The 14,944-nt window shown below is 31.2% G+C and overlaps 1 long non-coding RNA gene across 7 annotated transcripts in view; it reads left to right on the top strand.

The window, feature by feature from the left end:
- Positions 1 to 458: 458 nt before the first annotated feature.
- The window catches only part of LOC142326146 (uncharacterized), a 101,139-nt gene continuing 86,653 nt past the window's right edge, over positions 459 to 14,944 (top strand). For 4 of the 7 annotated variants that reach the window (XR_012756706.1, XR_012756710.1, XR_012756707.1 and 1 more), the window contains exon 1: positions 459 to 582. This is a non-coding gene — a long non-coding RNA (uncharacterized LOC142326146). The remainder of the gene's footprint in view (positions 583 to 14,944) is intronic. The other 3 variants (XR_012756711.1, XR_012756709.1, XR_012756712.1) reach the window with 3 other exon arrangements.

Below are 14,944 nucleotides of genomic sequence, written 5' to 3'. Positions count from 1 at the left end.
AAACTCACAGACACCACTAAATTGTTATATACGAGTATACCTTACTTTTATTCATTAATATGAACGCACAATATAAGCGAATTTTTCCATCATTGTGTTCCTAGCAACAAATTCTCAAGAATCAATTTCTTAGTTGTTCGTAAAAATTATTTAATAATAGTTTGAGTCAGTATTCATCTAAATCTTGTTTTTATCTGTTATAAATACATATCTATGTTCGTCTATAATATTGGTGGTTGTTTTAACGTTTTTAACCGATCTAAAAGTAGTTTACTCGTCATCATAGCAAACTAATAAATTAATTATTCTTGGAAAGTTATATAATCTTGAATATAAATGAACAGGGACAAACTAAGTAATAGATTTACTTTCGCTGACGTCATTCCCTTGACAGTGACCGCATCTTATTCAACATTCATGGTCGTTTAGCATCATTATTTTATTTTTAAATTATCTTGACTTCTCATTTCTCTTTAAATAAAACTAATTCATTTCAGTTCTCAATCATTTATGTTAATAACTGTAATACTCACATATACGTTAATACGTTCGAAAAAGCGCCCACGGATGACTACGAGAATGGTATTTATATTTCATTATAGCATCATTAAAATATGTTTTATTTATTTTCAATACGGAGCAGTTAATTTATAAAATCTGAAAAATTAGTTTTAAAATGTTGCCTCTTACCGAATCAATAGATGTGATGGGTAAATTTTATTTATGTTTAATACCATATATCTATATTTTTATAACCTGATAAAATTAAAATTATTATTTTATGCCAATAAAAGTATTAGACTAATGCAAGTTTCATATTTTAAACTGACAAAAAGGTTTTTTTATTAAAGAAATAAATAAATATTATAATTATCAATGAATTGACTTCAGAATAGGGTTTGATTTATTCTGTATATCGCATAAATTATGATCGGTGGAAATATGAAAGTGAATTTTGGATTCCATTTAATATATGGAAATTATCTTTCATTTTATGGAAATGCACAGAAGGTGATAAATTAAATTAAGATCAGATGTAAATATTCTGTACTAACTAGTGGTGTTTCCAAAGTTTTTTATTATGTTTTTTGTAACAGAATGATTCACGAAGATTGTAAAAAACTTTCAAGACATGTTTTACTTTGAAAATGAAGAAGAAAATTCATGCAAACATAAATTTGAAAGCGCTAAGTTAGCGAGTGTCAGCTGGAGAAAAATTTCGGCCTGATTTCTTTGCCTTCGGTTAAATTAAGCAGGAGTGTAATTATTGGGACCCAATTTATAGGGAAAATTTAATGTTTTTATATGAAATTTTACCTGAAAAACTGAACAATATAGGACCTAGAACTGTATTTTTAATAATTATGTTTTTAGAATCTGGTGTAAAAGACAAAATATTAGTCGTATAAATATTGTTTATATTACCATTTTATGTTTGGCGTAAAATAACTCTGTTAAATTGATAATGGACATAAAAGTTTTAAACAAAATTTATATAGACTTTGATTCTGAGTAAAATGGTATGAATAACGTCCTCGTAAACTAAAGACAAACGCAAGAATTTTGAAGTTCATTAAAAATTAAAACATACAAAAATACGACAGTTTTAACTGTAAGGAAAAATTCTAATTAAATCTCGCGCGATAATAGAAAAATATGTTTAATGATGTTAGAAGAAAACTAATAAATATATAATCGGATAACGCCTTACTAGCTCGCGTGTAGGTGTGTAGACTGGAAATTATACAGTCGAAGAATTTTATACTGTTTTCACACATCATTTCTGCATTTCACTCTGATTTCAGTTATTTGCAGCTGTTCATCAATCGATTTTAATAAATGAGGTATAATTATGTTCACATCCTGACCCCCGTAGAGGAAGACACCCGCCATGTGACGATCCCGGTCGCCACACCATCTCTTTCGTTCCTAGCCTTGATGAGCTTTAACGGAGGTTGTCTGTTAGACCCTCTAAAACTTTAACTTGATAACACAACACTGTCTTCAGTTTGGCCTCTTTCAGGATGCCACTGATGCAAATGCCTCGGAAGACAATTCCTTTAATGTATTTACACAACCTACTATCGCCTTCGAATAGTCACTTCCAACCACGACCACCAACCATAACTTACAATCTTCAGCTATCAAATTAACCGATTCACAGAAGCGCGATCCCCGCGCCTTTCTCGAACACCAAAGGTTTCACATAAAAACCCCTTCTCCATCTAACTTTAATTAGACTATGCACTCAGAGTATTACTTTATTAAGTTTTTAAACACCAAAAATAGTATCCTCAAACCAACAAAACAAGTGTTGATCGCGACATCGACAATCTTGTACTATAATTCAATTCACTCAGTCTTCTAGATTTACTTACAAATCAAGAAACAGTTTCCTCAAATTTAATAAGTCAATGAACATATACCTGAAAATATATCCTATTTCTCTCTGCTCTGGTACTCTTTCGGGAGCAAGGTCAATGCCTACACCCTCCCACACCGCAGCTTCATCACAGAATTCTCCACACATCAATCTCATCCTAACAGCGAATACCTCAGCTAACCGGGTCTCGATGCCAAAACGCCTATCTTAGTGAAGTAAGCACCCATGCGTGTCCCTAGCCATCTGGATGACTAATCTATACATATTTATAATAGCATCAGACCCCCACATACATCCTCCGCAGGGATAAGAATCTAAGGAAGCCAACAAATATGTTCCATTCGGTTTTACAATTAAATTTCAGGTCAAAACCATAATTGAACCTCGCAAGTTTTCTAGATACATTGGAACTTTCACAGTAAAAAGTAAGACAATTTGTTCAATAAAACATTATTTACAGTTCAAAATTATCAAACTTAAAAACCTTCAAAATTATCAGTTCAAAAATGATCAAACTTATTTATTTTGTAGAAAATTCTGTACATGTATATTTTCATTAAACTATCTCAATCCGTTCTTAGGATAAAAATTGTTACTGATAAAACACAAAATGGTGAAGAGAGGGAAAAGCAAAAGTAAGAGATTTATCTACATGAACCAAAAACGTTCATGTAGATAAATCTCTTTTTTTGTTTGTTTTGATGTCCTGAAACTTAAATTTGAAGAACCCCCACCTGAGACTCATGTCGGGGAGAAAATAAAACAAAGGACCCAGTTTGATTACCGTTAGGCCCCCTGGGCCAGTGGAATACATACATATGTAATCAATCATTTGTGACAAATTTCAACTGATATTTAAAAATTCAACTTGTTTTCGAGATATGAGTTTAAAACTGTTTAGAAATAATGTTGAATAACCTCCCATCCCTAATTCCGATTGACTTAAAATTCTTGGAATTTTAAATAACAATGTATTAAGCTCTTTCATAGAATTAAGGTTCAGTTTTCTGCTACTACTATACAAAATTTCAAAATGATGAAAACAACCCCTCGCCTTTTTAATTTTTCCCAAAATTTAATGCCAGCAGTAGCCCACATATAGAATTTTTTTCAACCGTTCTCGAAGAATTGAGTCAGTCAACTGACTCAATATAAATGCTATAATTCGTTTAAAAATGGGAACGAAATTACAATATGACCCTTCCTCATAAGCCGAAGTATTTTGTTGAATTAAAAGAAAACAGTTCCTTTGTATCGGTAGATATTATTTTTTAAAAAGTGACTATTCTTTTTACCAAATACTGCACATTATAAATATAAAAATACAGATAAGCTAATATTTTTAATTAGTGACACAAATATTGGTCCACTTGACTCATACCTATTGGCGCCAAACACCGATGTGACTGCAAATTTTTGTTTCTTGAAAACTCATTTCGACTTTTTGAGGGAGGTCGTTGTTATTGTATCGTGTTCGTGGTTCGACCAGGATATTGAGAGACTAACAAATTAAAAAAATTTTATAACGACAATTTATTACCCTAAAGACATATAAACAAAAAAAAAAAATAATAAAATGAAAATACGTATATGTAACATAAACACAGTAATTCAAATAAAAATGACAAGATTTGTTAATGACAGTTAAATTATAAAAACCAGAATAGTCCAATTTACTAAAAATGTTATAATGACTACTAATATTAATACTTAATAATGCATTAACAAGAAGTTAACGCTAGAAAAGTTCATAAAATTTAATTTTTGAAAATATTGTTATTACTTTTACTGTTCACAATAGAACTACCCTACATTTTATGTATAAGTAAAATACTGTCACTTTCACGAATGTTTACTAATAATTCACCGAACAACTTCCTGCATTCACCCACTGACCGCAATGGATTACTCATATGTACTCGACATTCGTTGTCATTACCATACGTTTGTTGATATCGCCGTCACCGCAATCGCTTCGAACTCGGGCTTGCGAAATTATGTATCGCTTGTTATAACGACTATTCCGAACACAGTCTCACAGAACTATTGACTATCACCGCTGGTCGCTGGTAGAATTTATATCTCCTGGCCTGCGGAACCGATACCCACCTCATCCCTTTAATTGCTGAAGCATAATAATTTTCATCGTCCGCGACCTTACGTTTTTCTATAAATTCTTATTCCGGTCCGGTAACCCTTTTGGTTGAACAACAGCTTTTGAAGATCCCATTGTCTGTATTACAAAGAACAGATTGTTAAGCGAATCTGTTAGTCTGAAAAAGCATCCCTTTTAGTTCCTTCTGGATTCTTCTTTTCATTATTGTTTTCTCTTTCGTTTTTTCTTAATTGGAAGAAATCCGTTACCCTGGTTCATTATACTGGTTCTGTTACATATTATTCTTCAGTCGGGAATATACGTAAGCGTAATAAATACGTATTATATTATTTAATAGTGATGACAAGGGTATCGTTTTATTAAGACGCTTATAAGTAAAGACAGAGTTGTTTTATTTTGTTGTAAACATAATCAGTTTGATCAACCCATGAGAATTTTTCATCTAATAAAATATTCAGAAATTTCCCTTTATGGGTAACAGTAGTATTATCTTTATCATTAATGAAATGTTCGCAATCATTCCTTTAAATTTTCTAATTCTAATTTAAGTAATTCATTTCTCATTACGACTAATTTTTACTGTTCCAGTACTTCATCCTCAAAACTTTCATTGGTATAATAATCTCAATAACAGTTTATTCTTTTGTCATATTTAGTTAATTTAATTTTATGATGTATATGAATTAAATTAAATCTGTTTTCTTGCTTAATTTAAGCATTAAGGAAGTCATCATTTAGGCAAGTTTTAGTGGATTAAAATTAAAACCTTTATCGTTTGTGAGATACCAAGGTCATTTCATTGTGGAGATTTATTTTGTTATTAGTTTCAAATAATTAGTTCAATGATCTTTTGTCACAGATGAAGTTAAAAGATTTTTATACTCGTAAAATTATCACTAAAAACGAACAATCTCTTGTGTATTATTTTGAGGCACCTTTTTAATTTCCTGTCTAGCGCTAGCTGTATTCCCTTTAGAAGGGAATATTTTTAATGACAAATATTTTAAATTAAGTTGTGTGAGTAAGCTGTGAATCATTAAAAAGCCGCGTGACCGGAAAGTCCTACAATTGTGTTGTCAGCTTTTTTTAGTTATTTTCACTGCAGTATGTTTGGAATTTTAACTATAGCTTTTATTGTAATCGGTCCAATTTGGCATATGCGGTTTTCACCGGATCTTAACATTTTGACACCTAAGGAACCCAAAAAACCGGCTAGAAATTTTTCGGATGTTCGTATGTACGCGCGCACGCGCTCGGTCTTGCACTTCTTACATTCCCAGAAGTACTGGACCGATTTTAATCAAACTTGGTCAGATTACTTCTATATATGGGGTACTGGTGCCATTAAACTTTCAACTTAAAAGGTCAAGGGGGTGAGGCTGTATAGCAAGGTCACCCTCAGTATATCGAGATTTCGCCTAAGATTTTATTTTTGGTAGGCAGATTTGTTAACAATTAAAAAATAATAATATTTACAAAAAAAATTGGCAAACTCGCACCCCACTCCAAAAAATTACTTAAATAAACTACCGGCTAAGTGGGTATACTGCCTCAATAGCACCCATTCTCACCACAAGGAGCGCTAGTGTAACATTAACGTACAGCTATTGTAGTCGTCCATTATGCTGTCACGCCACAGGTGAGAGGTAGAATTAAATAAATTAATAATATTCAAAGTGCAAAAAAGTATTTAAAATGGCCGCTAGTACCACCACACCTGCGTGAATTAAATACGGTATACGCACGCGCTTTAGTTAGAATCATTGAATTAAATACACAAAAAATATTAAATTTAAATAAAATGATATATATTTTAATTTAAGTTGTGTGTGTAAGTCGTGCATCATTAAAAAGCCGCGTGACGGGAAAGTCCTACAATTGTGTTGTCAGCTTTTTTTTGTTATTTTCCCTGCAGTATGTTTGGAATTTTAATAATCAATCAAATGGTAAATACGCATTTAGATTAAATTAACTGTAAATTTAGGAATCTTACGATGTTTTGATTCTAACGTTTATTATCTATAAATATTTATTACATTTTTATTACATTATATCCTTAAGAAAATTATGTTTAGACGTAGTACTGATTGTTGCATAATACACGTATTACAATACATACGAGTACAAACCACAAGAATCATTATTCAATAAAACAACCGACATAAATTTTACGTCACGTTGTAATGCCAATAAAGTGTGTTTAAAAAATATTATTGAGACGTAGATGCAGAAAAACTAGAGAGGGGTTGTCTCTATGTGTTCAAGGCTTAGTCTCATGCTCTGATAGACCTGCGGGTCATAAGGTCTAATTCAGTTGTAATGATGATGACACATTACAACAGCTGACATTAAACTTTGTTCCCTTATCATATTTTACATGGTGCTGCAAATTATAGCTTACAACTAGAACTAATTTTGTGACCTTTCATTAAAGATATTTAAGGACTTCAGGGATCTTCATTATGCTTCGAATAACGGGTTGTTTGTTCATTTATATATAAAAACACTATTGTAAAGCGTATGCACATTACATGCTTGCATACAAAACACGTGCCTATGATTTGATCTTTCCATATGAATAACTTTAGTACTTTAGCCTATATTCAAGTAGTAGTAAAATATTTCAAAGAGCTGCAATAAATAAGTAATTATTCTTCTAAAATAATAAATAAGACACAGCTGACTATTACTGCATTTATTTATTCAATTTCTAAAGCAACAGTTAAAAATAATTAAGAATTAAAAGAGATATAGTTGGATATTGTTTTAATTTATCTTGTTTTTGTTTTTATAATTCCATGAATATTAATAAAAGATATAATAGATTATTATGAGACTAAAGAGGGAAAAATAAAAAGGAAATAAAATGAATAAATAAAAAAAGGATACAATTAGAAGATTGATTGAAGCTGAACATAAATTACTAAACAAATGTTATTTCTGAATGTAATTTTTTTTTGTTTTGTTTATTAATATCGTTTAAATTTTCTCAGAACTATTAATTGTTTAAATCAACAATAACTATTTGTGTTAAATATATATATATATATATACTCGTATATAAATATTCCTTAAAGGAAAAGTGTAGTTATATCTTCTCTTACACTTTCATCACTCAATTACGTAACTTAAATCTCATATAAATCTGTATGAACCTGGTACAACAGGAAAATCACTTAGCACCAGGAAAATAAAATTTATATAACCTTTAGTCTTTAGTTGTTTTTTCTTTTTTTTTTGTTGTATTATATCATGGTATAAAGGTTATTTTTATGTTAGGGTAGATTTTGTGAGTGATATTTCGAAAGCGGAAACAATCCTTAATTTTCATTTTTTAATAAACTAATATAGTTAAGTAAAAATATGGATCAATAAGAAATAATACACAATATTAAACTGCAAATGTTTATCTTATCTGTCATTGTTGTAATTATATTTCAACCTATCTTATCTTATAGTTTATCGCTGGCTGTGTACTTGTCGGTGAAGTCGATTATTTCAATCGTGTACCGAGTGTGTTTGCTGTACTTGTCACTATTCGTTATTTTCATCAGATAAGGATTTGATTGACTTAATCCGTGAGGTGGCAAATAAACAATGTGCTGTTTGTTTTTTTACAAGCCAAAGGGATTTTACATAAACGTAGATTTTGCGTACTGGATCATAAAATATCTCTTTCGTTAAACGTCAGGAAAGATAATGGCGTTGTTCAAAGGCAAGTTATTGTAATTCTGCTCGTTTAAGAAGTGATACATGGCTGCAATCCAAAAAAATTAAATGGAAGCTGTACGAATTAAGTAGGGAATAGGCTAGTTTTAATTTTTTTAACGTAGAATTTGGTACGGCTAGTCCCGCTGTAACCGATTGGAAAAATCTTGTGAGGGAACTGTGTGCGGACATGTTACTCCGTAACCCTATAACAGTAGGCGGGAATGATCTAAACTTGGAAACAGATAAATCTCTTTTTATAAGACGAAAATACAGTGTGGGGACGGTATACTCTCAGCAATGGATGTTTGTGAGAATTTGGTAGAAATTAAAGAATGTTTCGTATGTGGGGTCACCGATCGAACGAAATACACATTATTGAATGTTATAAAAGAGTATATATATATATATATATATATATATATATGTTATATAAGAGTATATATAAAGACCTAAAACGAATATTATTTCTGACCGTTGGCGGATGTTGGCGGACTGTTACAATGATGTACCTAATCGACAAGATTAAAATTTTACACATCAAACTAAATTACTCGGTTAACTTTTCAGATTTAATTACCGAAGCGCAAACAAAAACTGTAGAGAATTTATGGGCAGCAGTGAAAAGACGGAATTGCGAGAAGTGTGGTACACCGAGATCTACCATAGATTCCTATTTATGCGAATTGATATGACGCCAACTAACATCGACAGGGACCCTTTCGATCAAATTTTACAGGATATTGTCTTGTTTTGGTTTCTTTACAGTGAATATAAAATAACATGCAAATTAATCCGAACACAGGGAATTTTTTTGTTTATATTTTTAAAAAATAAAATTTTTTTTTTTGTTTGTTTTACTTATTAAACACCCTAGGAGCAACCGGCATCCGACTTTCGCCTCAATACCCCAATTGATCCTGAGTGTCGTGGTAGTAGATTACCCCACCGTGTCACAAATCCCACCGGAGCCGCCCATCGGGGTCTCCCCTGGATAACTGGAACATTCTGACTCCCTCTTCTGGATTGCCGAAATATACTCTTCCTCAAGAGAGCTACCCTTCCCGGCCCTAGCCTACAAGGATCCGGACTTGCGTTGCACATATCCTTCACCTGCCTCGCGTTCTCATATACCTCGAGGGTCCCCCATGCCATCATCAGAAGCACCCCGACCCCCCACTCTTGCGTGTGAGTGAGCCAAGGTGTTTTAAGCAAGGAGCTTCCTCCCTGTCGCCACATTTTGTAATGATTTTATAAATATATAGATAAGCAGTCCTTCCTCAAGACCACACGAATTCAAATCAGATGATCCCATATAACAGGATTAGTATTTATCAACATTATTAAGGCACAACTCGATGAGTTGTGCCTTAACAATGTTACACCAGGAAGTTACACCTCAAGACTTCCACCAGCTCCCACAGTCTACAGCACATCGTAATAATTACACGGCTTTAGCAGATCACAGTCAAATAATCTTCCTAACAGTACAAACACTAACACAGGCATAAATTATATCACTAAATCCTCGTGTCAATAAACACGGAGATAGGCATAAAATACATCAATAAATCATCATAACATAATAAACATAATCCAAAGTATCAGGTAGAATTCTACAAAAGAAGTTGAAGATTAAACACAAATACATAACAAACTTTAAGAAACTAAAACTAACCGAACAGTAAAATGAAATTCAATATTTTAAAACAACGCCAGTGCTTCGGGGCAAATATCCACCCAAAGAACGTTAATTTATCCTCCCATCATAAAAATTAATAACAACCAACACAATATATAAAAGATCTTGTGCATTACGTCTTAAACAAAGCTAAACTGTACCTAACTTAACTCAAAACTGGTGAGTGGCGTTGCCATTTACCGCAAACTCGCTGTCACTCAGGACTCCACGCTGCCGTCACCTCCTTCTTGGTCCGCAGGATGCCCGTGACCAGTACGGACATTTTCTCCCACTGCGCTCGTCCCTGCAGAATATAATCCACTGTGTTACCCGGCGTCAAACAGTCCAGGTCCAGGAGCCTCCGGAGGCCTACTCATTAATCTCACTAGTAGAACGTGTGTTCCGGAGTGTCCACCTGGCCACAATAAATGCAGTTCGGGGCGCTTCCACCCAGACCGGAACCTCATACGTCAGTGATGACAGCGTATCCTACATGATCAGTTTCTTCTTACTGGCCATCATCAGCCTTCCTAAGGTCGCAGCTATCTTCTCACAAGTTGCTGTCACCTCCTGCAGGTGGGTGATGAAGAGCCCAGCTATGTATTAAATACTAATTACTAGATATTCACAAATTGATCAGGTATGACTTTTTCTAAATAAAGTTATTTTTTGTCAAATAACATCTGCGTTCGAATTAATTTGCACGCTACTGTAGTGTAGATTCCAAAAAATTGATTATTTAGTAGTCTAATACACGTTAAGTGGTGAATCTTCTACCGGTTAGGTAACAACACAGGAAAATCGTTAATTTTGATTAGCGTATTAGATCGATAGTTTTACAAGTAGTATATTTAGTGGTAATTTTAAAACTAACATATTTCATCTCGGTAATGTTTAAATATGTTTAAAATTATACAGAAATAAAAATTTGCAACATTCGAAAAAAAACCAAAAAAAACTGCTATCATATTTCACTCGGTACAATAATATTTTTTTTAAATTGTAACTTTATATAGGTGATTCATGAAGAATGTAACAAACTTTCAGAACATATTTATCTGGTGTAAATAAGAAGAAAGTTCTTATAAATATAGGACGTAGACTCTTCGTTAGCGAGTGTCGGCTGGCAAAAAATTTCGCCGCGAATTTTACGCTTTCGGTAAAATTAATTATTTCTTACCAACTAATTTAAGGAACATATTTAGAGATTTTATGAAATCTGATCTAAAAAAATAGGACCCACAACTGCATTTTTAGTATTTTTGAGAAATTTGGTGTAAAAGACAAAAGATTGGTGTCGGAAAATTAATATTTTATGTTTGGGGTAAAATTACTTTGTTAAATGGGTAATAAACACATTTAAACAAAGTTTTATAAATAATTAAATGGTACGAACAACGTCCACATAAACTAATTAATATGAACTTAAGATTCTCGAAAGTTTGTTAAAATCAAAATAAGACAGATTTAGGTGTTAATCGAAACAAAATTTTTAATATTATAAAACAAAAGAATTTAATATTTTAGAAAAATAACAAATACAAACAACACAGAGCCTCAAGAACTAGTCTGACTTAATTTTTTTTTCTGGAGGCACAGAAATCATGGTAAAATCTTTCATAAGCCGATACTCGCTAACGATTCGTATCCGGCCTATGTTTATATGAACTTTCTTTTAATTTTTACCAGTAGAATATGTTTCGAACTTTGTTACATTCTTTGTGAGAGTCACTTCGTATAAAGACAGAAGAATATGAATTAAATCTGAGCAAATTAAGTAACCATCTGAACCAAAGAATCAATTCTTTAATGTACTATATTTTTGCCGATGAGTTTGAGATTTAAGAATTTCGTTGGTAGTAAGGCTAGAAACTCGAGAATAGTCTTACTTTTCCAGTAATTTTTCTGTTAGCCAGTCTAATTTAATTTAATCATCAAAAAAATTAAAGAAGAATTAAATAAAAGATAGAAGGGGAATAGTCCTTTTTGACTATTTTATAGCTTAACTTTACAGTTGTACAAACGCGAAAAAAAATTTTTTAATGCTCTATCAATATCTAATCTTTTTTATTATTATCACCCAATATCATCATTTTGTACCTATGTTTTTTTCCTGTTCAGGTTACTACAAAATAGTGTCTGAAAATAAATCTTTAAAATAGCTACTACATTAAGCACTGCAGGAAGGAGAAAATTGTAACAATACCCACATTGAAATATTGTATTTGTTACTGAGCAGTATTTTTATAATTATTTTCAAAACTATTTAATGATACATTCTTTTACTATTTTTATCTAAACGATATACCAGTTAATTTTAACTTAATTTTTAAAAATAACCACTTCCAACGGAAAAAAGCTGTTGCATAGAAAAGTGGTAGTTGGAATGAAAACTTTAAGCCAAATAAGGTGAGAATAGTTAGAGAAGGTTAGTAAATCGATAACTAATGATTACATTTTTTATCATATTTTCTATGTGTTTCACATTTTGCAAAATTTGCTGGCGTAAATTTAAGTTAGATTAAAAACAAGTCATAAATAATATTGTTTTGAAGTTTTTTAATTTTAAAAAAATTACACAAATAACTAGAAAAATTATTGCTTTTCCTCAACATAACAACCTCATCTTGTGAAGCGAGTTATTAATCTTCAAACTCATTGGCAAATATGTAATGCAATCATTTATTTGTCTGGATAAATTTCATAATTAACCTAACTAAATGGTTGTTAATAAAATTAAGTAGACATTTAATTTGGGTTTATGTAGTTAAAGAACAAATGTGAGACAATTTAGTTGGTTTTAAAATAATTTTCATTCTAAGTACGTTTTAACTTTTAATAACTTTTAATAAAAATTACACATTTATAACCTTCAAATGTCTTAAAGCAAAAAAAATGTTCGAGCTTTTACTCATGTTTTTCGATTTCATTATCAGTATTTGTGTAATTATTTCTTATCAATTTTTATTTTTCACGTAGGGTATTTATAATGATTAATTAAAAAAATTTTTTTTTTTATGTAATTTGTTTTCATATTTAGTGATAACAAATATATTAACCAGTAGGTAATTAAATATTTTTTTTAAGTTTTCCTTAAATTTTTCTTTACTTTTTATTTAAAAATAAAAAAATATAATAATTAGTTATATAATTTATTTAACTTAAATGTATTATTTAGTAGCTTATGAAAATAATATTTTGTTATTGATAATCAGTAACATTATTATTCTACGTCGCAATATATTTCTTTTGTCATACTGAACTAAACAGGAATAAACCATAGGTACAAAATAATAACCCTAGGTATGGGTGATAATAATAAAAAAAGATTAGGTAGTTGAGAGGGTATTAAACATTTTTTTTTCATGTTTTTACAGCTGTAAAGTTAAGCTATAAAATAGTCAAAAATGGCTACTCCCCCTCTATCTTTTATTTAATTTTTTTTATTATTAAATTAATCATCAAAATGTTAATTTTATAGATTGAAGAATCTGTTTTTAATGTTATTCTTTGGCAAAATCATGCGTAATGTTTTGTTGTTTAAGTAAAATGTTGCTTTTTTTTTATTAATGTTAACTTTGCAAAAACTTCTGAAAACTTACATTTCCTCTTTAAACTTGGTAGTCTTGTTTTATTCAATATTTACATTTAATTTGTTCTAATGTAAAATAAAATATATATCTAAGAATAAAGATTAAATTTACATTTTTTTTAACGAAAATTCATTTAAAAAATATCGTACCACTTAGTGTTACAATCAGTCAAGCTTTGAATTGTTTTTATGAAAAGGAGCAAGGTTTTTCCTCTCAAGGTACTTTATAAAAAGATTTATTGTTAGCTATCAAAAAACCTAACTCATTTTAATTAGATCTGTATGTCTAATGAGTGCCAGAACTTTCCAGTAGTAAGGAATGCCATCTTAAAGGGTTCACATTCAGTTATAATTTGTTTTTTATATTCTAACGAAGATGGTGGTTGGAAGACATCACATGAAGGCGATGGGGTTCAGATACACAGATGGAAATGTCTGCTGAGGTATTTGCATCGGTGGTATCCTGACAGAGGCCAAATTGATGACTGTGTTGTGTTATCAGGGGTAGAGATGGAGGGAATGGAGTGGCGACCGGGATCTTCACAGGACGGGTGTCTTCCCCTACAGGGATTGGGATGTTCTTAAAGTATCATAATCCCCTTACTAACTGCTTTTCCTCCATAGCTATTTGTGTCTATAATTACACTGATCAACAAAATTTAATTTTTTGTTTGTCAAATGGGAGTGAATAGCTGATTCTTATAATATTTTTAATGCTGATTTCATATATGTTAATAAATGTTTCCTATCGGGCTCAGTTTGTAATTGAAATTTCATTTGAAACAAAAAATGTATGGTGAACGTAATATGACAATAAATACATTACATGCATTTTATACTCACCTAAAATCTATTTCTTTTGGATTTTCTGATGTAATTTGCTGTATGTAGATCCCTCTTTAGATTCCAACAGTTGTCAGCCAAAATTTTAGGTTCCATTTTCCCTGGTATCATGTTTCCATTATAAATATCTCCTGGTGAAAGTATTCTCCATGTTCATCACTGATAGCGCTGAGATTGTTAGGGAAAAAATTGAAATTTGAATGTAAGAAATGGATTTTGAGTGATATGTTACACCCAAGTTCTTTGTAGTTTTAAAGAAATTCAGTCACAAGTTTTCTATAGCTACTGGCCTTATGGTTTCCAAGAAAGTTGTTTAATACATTTTGAAATGATTTCCATGCAGCACCTCCAAGCCATTCAAATGTTGAATCACTCATTAGTTTTCTTATTTGTGGTCCAACAAATATACCTTCCTTTATTTTAGTATTGCTTATATTAGAGAATTTGTTTTTTAGAAACTGAAACCCTGCACCATTACAATCCATGCTTTAACAAAATTTTTGGATAAACCAAGCTTAATGTGTAGTGGCAGAAGATAAACTTTTTCTGGTTTTACTAATGCCTGACTAACAAAATTCTTCTCTCCTACAGTCAGTACTGCTCTTTTAATGGTTTTTCCTA

Source organism: Lycorma delicatula, chromosome 6, assembly GCF_047948215.1.
Source record: "Lycorma delicatula isolate Av1 chromosome 6, ASM4794821v1, whole genome shotgun sequence".
NCBI lineage: Eukaryota > Metazoa > Arthropoda > Insecta > Hemiptera > Fulgoridae > Lycorma > Lycorma delicatula.
The sequence above is the reverse complement of the archived record's forward strand: the minus strand, read 5'-3'. Positions and strand labels throughout refer to the sequence as shown.